The sequence below is a fragment of the Muscardinus avellanarius genome (assembly GCF_963383645.1).
Source record: "Muscardinus avellanarius genome assembly, chromosome: 16".
Lineage (NCBI taxonomy): Eukaryota > Metazoa > Chordata > Mammalia > Rodentia > Gliridae > Muscardinus > Muscardinus avellanarius.
In genome coordinates, this window is record NC_137802.1 from 53,626,077 (window position 1) to 53,632,933 (window position 6,857).

Consider the following 6,857-nt stretch of genomic DNA (forward strand, 5'->3'; position numbering starts at 1 on the left):
AATCACCACTACAGAAGAAATTTTTGTTGTTGTTTTGAGACAATGTTAGGAAATACGGGGATAAAGGACACAGCTCTACATACAGTAACAGGCTCTTTAATCGGAGTGATGCCTGGGAAGGACTGACTGAGAGAGAGTCTATGAATCAGGAGCTCCTTCCTGAAAGACCAAGGGCTTTTTATAGGGCATTAGGAGGGAGGGGGGCTGAAGCAGTCGCATATTTCTCTGATTGGTGGGCTTAACAGCAGGCTAGGGCAGGTAAATTTATGGGGCCAGGGGCAGGGGGATGGTTAGAGGCATTTTTCCACCTTTCCAGAAGTTCTTTGTTCTCAGTCTCGCCAGACCTCATAGTCTGACCTCACGGTGTCCACAGACAGGCTCCTGCTAAATTGCTCAGACTGGACTCGAACGTCCGATCCCCTGTCTCAGCCTCCTGAGTAGCTGGGATTACAGGTGTGGATACCCTTTGCTAACCAGCTTTCTAAGTGGCAATACCATCCATGCCCACTAGGTCCTTTCCATCAGCGTTTCTGGAAGACCTGGCGGCCCCTGCACCTGTCCCTGGAGGTGAGGCAGGAGACCTACCTGAGGGCACCCTAGCAGGTGCTCAGCCCCCCAAAAGGAGAGCCGTGCATCACTGATGTCCCCCGAGGGAGGCCTGCTGGGATCTAGCCACTATGTGCACCCAGATATAGGGGAGGCTGGGAACAGCAAGTGTCAGGTGGCCTCAAAGAGACCTCAAAAGTTCATCCGAAGCAGCCCTCCCTCCTGGAAAGCGCCCCAGCTGGGGCTGCCCTGGAAAGAACATGACCTGTGGCCTACTGTGGCCAGAGCTTCCTGGGGACCAGGAAGACGCCATTTAGCCATTCCTGTCCCACCCTTTGACCACGTCCCAACCAAGTAAATTGTCATTTTTAGTGAGGCAGAGCTCTCTCCCAGGCACCCTGGGATTAACATCTCCATGGAATTCCACGTGGATTTATCAGACCTCAAGTACAAAGATGCTGCCCCAGTGCCCAGGGCCTCAGCAGCATGGCCTCACAGGCAGGCGGGGAGGAGACTCCTCCTGGGCCAGCTGCCGCCCTGCACCTCCTGTAACTCCTGACACTCTTCTGTTTTATATCTGCACACCAGAAGATGGGGAGCTGCTATCTTTTGTACACCACAAGCTTCTACTCAATCTGCTTACACAAAAGAATACAGGTCACTGCCAGCCCATCTGAGAACAGAGATTCCAGTTTGGAGACTTGCTGAAAAGTGAACTCCAGAAAAATAATGTGTTTAGTTTTGCTACACTGGGATATCGAGTATAACAATGATAACAAGAATGTTATCCTTTTATTTGTTTCTTTAAAAGAAATGTGATAACACCCTAATTGAGTATTGATAGAAAAAATGGGTGATTTGAAGCCTCCCTCCCTGACACTTGACAAAGAACTGGATATTCTAATCCACTGAGGTCCATTAAGAAGAGATTTGTAGCCGGGCGTGGTGGCGCACGCTTGTAATCCCCGCGCTTGGGAGGCTGAGACAGGAGGTTCGCACAGGTTCGAAGCCAGCCTCAGCTACTTAGTGAGGCTCTCAGCAACTTAGTGAGGCCCTGTTTCCAAATAAAGTATAAAATAGGTCTGGGAGTATAGTCTGGAAGTAGAAAAGCTACTGGGTTCTACCAGCTAGTACAGAAGAAAAGAAGAAGAAGGAGGAGGAGGAGGAGGGAGGATGGGGAGGAGGAGGGGTAGAGGGGAGGAAGAGGAGGAGAAGGAGGAGGAGGAGAATAAAATAAGAATAAGAAATTTGTAGCTAGGCATGGTGGCACATGCTTGCAATCCCCTTACTTAGGAGGCTAAGACAGGATGATCGCAGTTTCCTGGCCAGCCTCAGCTATTTAGTGAGGCCCTCTGTAACTTAGTGAACCCCTGTTTCAAAATAAAGAATGAAAAATAGAGCTGGGTGTGTAGCTTGGAGGTAGAATGCCCCTGGGTTCCATCCCCAGTACCACAGGAGGAGGAGGAGGAGGAGGAGGAGGAGGAGGAGGAGGAGGAGGAGGAGGAGGAGGAGGAGAAGAGATTTTGTAAACTCATTGAGGAAGTGGTTAAAAACCAGGCTAGTAGGGAGAAAAGAAACAGAGAAGGCAGAAAGCCGCTAAGATGTATATGGGATGGGATGAGAAATGAAGGCATCTCCCCAGCGGGAAGGGAGTTGCTGCTGCCTGCAGCACTTTGAGGTTGTGACCAGGGGTCAGCGCTGGCACCTGGGAGTGGTACTGGGCCCCAAGCCTGGTGTGAAGGCAACATCTCTACACATCTGGAATAGACCACGAGGGCCAGGACTATGTGGACTGAAAATGAGTGACCCTTTTCTCATTTTCATTCCTGGCTTTTGTGGGGGGGGGTACTGGGGGTGGAACTCAGAGGTTTTCTACCTCCAGGCTACACTCCCAGACCTATTTTATATTTTATTTGGAAACAGGGTCTCACTAAGTAGCAGAGACTGGCTTCAAACCTGTGTGATTCTCCTGTCTCAGCCTCCCAAGATCTGGGATTACAAGCATGTGCCACCACACCTGGCCATTCCTGGCTTTTAAAACTTTTTATTTAAACTGGGCATGGTGGCACACATCTGTAATTCCAGTACTTGGGAGGCTAAGAAAGGAGGATCACAGGTTCACAGCCAGCCTCAGCAACTTAAGCAACGCTTTTTTTCAAAATAAAAAATAAAGCCGGGTGTGGTGGCGCACGCTTGTAATCCCCGCGCTTGGGAGGAGGAGACAGGAGGATTGTGCTGGTTCGGAGCCAGTCCCGCTGGCTTAAGAGACCCTGTCTCCAAATAAATAAATATATATATATATATATATATATATATATATATATATATATATATATATAAAATAGGTCTGGGAGTGTAGCCCGGAGGTAGAAGGGCTACCAGGAATCCCAGTACCACAAAAAAAAAGAAAGAAAGAAAGAAAGAAAGAAAGAAAGAAAGAAAGAAAGAGGGCTGGGGGTGTGTCTCAGACGTAGAAAACCCCTGGGTTCGATCCCTAGTACCACAAAAAGTGAATAAATAAAATAAGTTTTGTTTGGATTATTATTCATTTCCACCCACCATTCTTTCTGCTTCTATAATATAAAGTCTATACCCTCTATTCCTTCTTTTTTTTCAGTACTAAGGATGGGACCCAGGATCATTCTACCTCTGAGATACACTCCTCGTCCTATTTTTTCCTTTTTCTTCTGAAAAAGGGTCTCACTAAGTTGCAGAGGGCCTCACTAAGTAGCTGAGGCTGTCTGCGAACCACGATCCTCCTGTCTCAGCCTCCCAAGTACCGGGATTACAAACGTGTGCCACCACCCTGACTTGTTTGTCTTTGTAGTACTAGAAATGGAACCCAGGGGCTAACTCCTAACTATACTCCCAGATGTATTTTATATTTTATTTGGAAACAGGGTCTCACTACATTGCTGAGAGCCTTACTAAGTAGGCTTCAAAACTGATCAATCCTCCTGTCTCAGCCTCCTAACTACCAGGATTACAGGTGTGTATACCACCACGCCTGGCTTGGGTTTTTTTATATATATTTTATTTTATTGTGGTGCTGGGGATGGAACTCAGGAAAATTTTACTTTTGAGCTACACCCCCAGTCCTATTTCATTTTTTATTTGGAAACAGGGGCTCATTAAATTGCTGAGAGCCTCACTAAATTGTCAAGGCTGGCCGTGAACCTGTGATCCTTCTGTCTCAGCCTCCCAAGTACTGAGATTACAAGCCTGCACCACCATGCCCAGCTTATTTTTTTATTTTGAAACAGGGTCTTACTAAGTTTCTGAGGCTGGCCTCGAACCTGAGATCCTCCTATCTCAGCTTCCACGTGTTGGGATTACAGACATTTGCCACCGTGCCTGGATCTTTCTTTTCTCTTGTAAACAGATACCCAACTGTTCAAGCCCCATTTGTTGAAAGGTGTCTTTATTCCAACACTCTACTGTCTTGGTCACTATAGCTTTATATGTCCTGAAATCAGGTAGCATACAGCATAGATATCTAAGCCGGGCGTGGTGGGCACGCTTGTCATCCCAGCGTTCGGGAGGCTGAGACCAGAGGACTGAGGTTTACAGGCAACCTCAGCTACTTAGTGAGGCCCTCCGCAACTCAGTGAGACCCTGCTTCAAAATAAAGAATAAAAAATAGGGCAGGGGGTGTAGCTCGGAGGTCGAATGCCCCTGGGTTCCATCCCCAGACCCAATAAATAAATAAATAAATAAATAAATAAATAAATAAGCATAGATATCTATAAGTAATTAAAACGATGATAACAGCAATTAGAGCAGATATACAGATCATTGAAATAAGCAGGGTCATGCCCCCCGCACAGCCTGCACCTGCCTCTCCCAGGGGTTTGTGGTCACCATTGAACCCAGCCCTTGTGGAGGGGGCGTGTCTGGGACTCCAGGGTGCTGTGGACCACAAGTGCCCTCAACCTCCCAGAGAGTGTGGGTCTCTGGAAGAGCTAAATCTGGGCACAGCATACCCCACACCCTCCCTTATGGCTCTCCTTCTTGTGCCATGTTCTTGCCCCCAAAGTGCCTTCTTCACCAGGCACCCTCTCCCTGACGCTAATCACTCCCCCTCCATCTTGGGGAGGCGGAATGGGGGGGGGGCAGCCCTCCTGGGAGTCAAGAGGCTTCAGGTCTGCTTTGAGCTCTGAAAATAACCTTCTGTGTGACAAGGAACAAAGTAACCCCACCTCTCTGCAGATTCCCATCCATAATATGGTGAGAATCCATTCTGTCATACTGACCACCTGCTACTGTACCAAGAGGGGAAAATGCTTTTTACAAAACAAAGACACCTGGGAGCAGAACACCACCAGAGGCTAAAAACTAGTTTCTTTCGCTGCAAGGGTATGGCACAAATGGACTAACAGTGTCCAACAAACTTGTCACACATTTGAACCACTTAGGGAGCTTTTGAAAGCTGTGTCCTTTACCTGAGCACAAAAGACTACATTTCCCAGCATCCCTTGCAGCAACCTGGGCCCGCGTGATGGCCAATGGGTGTGGACAGATACAATTGGCCCATTAAATCCATGAAGTCTTCTACATTCTCATCTTCTTCGATGACACCTGTGGAGTCACTTGTTAAAGATGAATGTTGCAAGACAGACAAGGTTGAATGAATCATTGCTAGGAGCACCATCTAACCTTCACGAGACATGATGTGAGCAAAAAATAAATAATAAGCTGGGCATGATGGCACACATCTGTAATCCCAGTACTTGGGAGGCTGAGACAGGAGGGTCACAGGTTCACAGCCAGCCTCAGCTACTTAAGTGAGGTGAGGGCCTCTGCAATTTAGTGAGACCCTGTTTCAAAAAAAAAAAAAAGTAGGACTGGGGAGACCCACAAAAAAGAAAAAGAAAAAGAATGCCTCTATATTGTATCCCTAGTACCAGAATAAAATAAAATAATAAAGGAAACAATGAAATAAATAATAAAGGTGTGAAGCTGCTGAGATGCGGTTGTTACAATGATAGCCATTCCTGAATTTCTGATCTGATTGTTCTGGAGTGGGGCCCAGGCAATTGTTTGTATTTTAACCGCTCAGAAGAGTCTAAGGTATAGCCAAGGACAGAAACACAAGCGCAGAGTTACGAGGTACGAGAGGGACGCACCGAGTGTCTTGTTCCATGAATGAGAGGAGGGAGAGGGCCCGGCAACATGGCGGGGGACAGGGACCAAAGGGAAGTGGACCAGGAAGACATTCTTTGCGCTGTGAGGGGTCAGGGAACACTTCCAAATAGGGGTGTTCAATAAACAATGCTAAATCTTCACCAGTGCTGTGAGGTGGGTGCTCTAAGGTGGCCCCCGAGTCACCCCTACATGTCCCTGTGCGTAGCACTTTGGGAAACCCACAGAGGGCTGGCTCTACACTTTGCACGCCCAAGGGGCCCCTGAAAAACTCCAGGTGGAAGAAGATGTTGACCCCTCGAAGCCTGCTGGATTTGACACACACACACCTAACTGGTGGCATCTGAGTGACAAGCCGGCACTGGCCCCTGAACACCGGGACGGATCCTAGCATTATACTGGGAGTCCATGGCGTCTTTACGGAGGAGAACCCGAGAGGTAGGGGGAGCCGCTGAAGGTCTTGGAGTTCTGTACAGAGCCACGTGGACATGCCTCTGGCTGGCCGAACGGTCACAGATTCCTAGGCACAAGCATTTGGAAGGGGAATGGGGAGGGGCGCGATGGGGAATGGACGACATCGTAGAACACTGGACACATTCTCTCATCTTCCTCCTGGATCATCTGGCTGCACTCCCCGCCCTCAGCTTCGCCCAAACCAGCAACCCAACCCCAAACAAAGACAGAGCCCAGAAGCATTTGCTTTCACATTTAATCAAAGGAAATAAAAACCAGGGAGGAAAACTCAAGAACCAGATGGTTGAGGAAGGGAGGGAGGCAGGAAGGGCAACGGGGCTGAGATTGAGTGGGGACCATGGGGGTAGCAGGGCCCTTCTCCTCAGGAAGAGGGAGGGCAGAGTCTGGGCTCCACCTGCTCCCTAGGCAAGGGGGAGCAGCAGCTCCCACAGCACGCCCTCCCCCACGGCGCCCCTCCCAGCCCCCCCCCGGGAGGCGGGGGCTGGCAGCCTTAAGTCTGCAGGAAAATGGTCTGTTTCCCTCCTACTGCGGGTCCCCTTAGGCTGAGAGCGCTAAACTGAGGATGAAAAGGATAGGAGGAAAGGGGAAAAGAGCGAGGGCTCTGCACAGTGTGTGCAGAGCCATGCAGATGAGGCCGGAGCGGGCCTGACTTGGCATCTCACTTGTGTAGCCTATGCAAATGAGATTTCTAATAT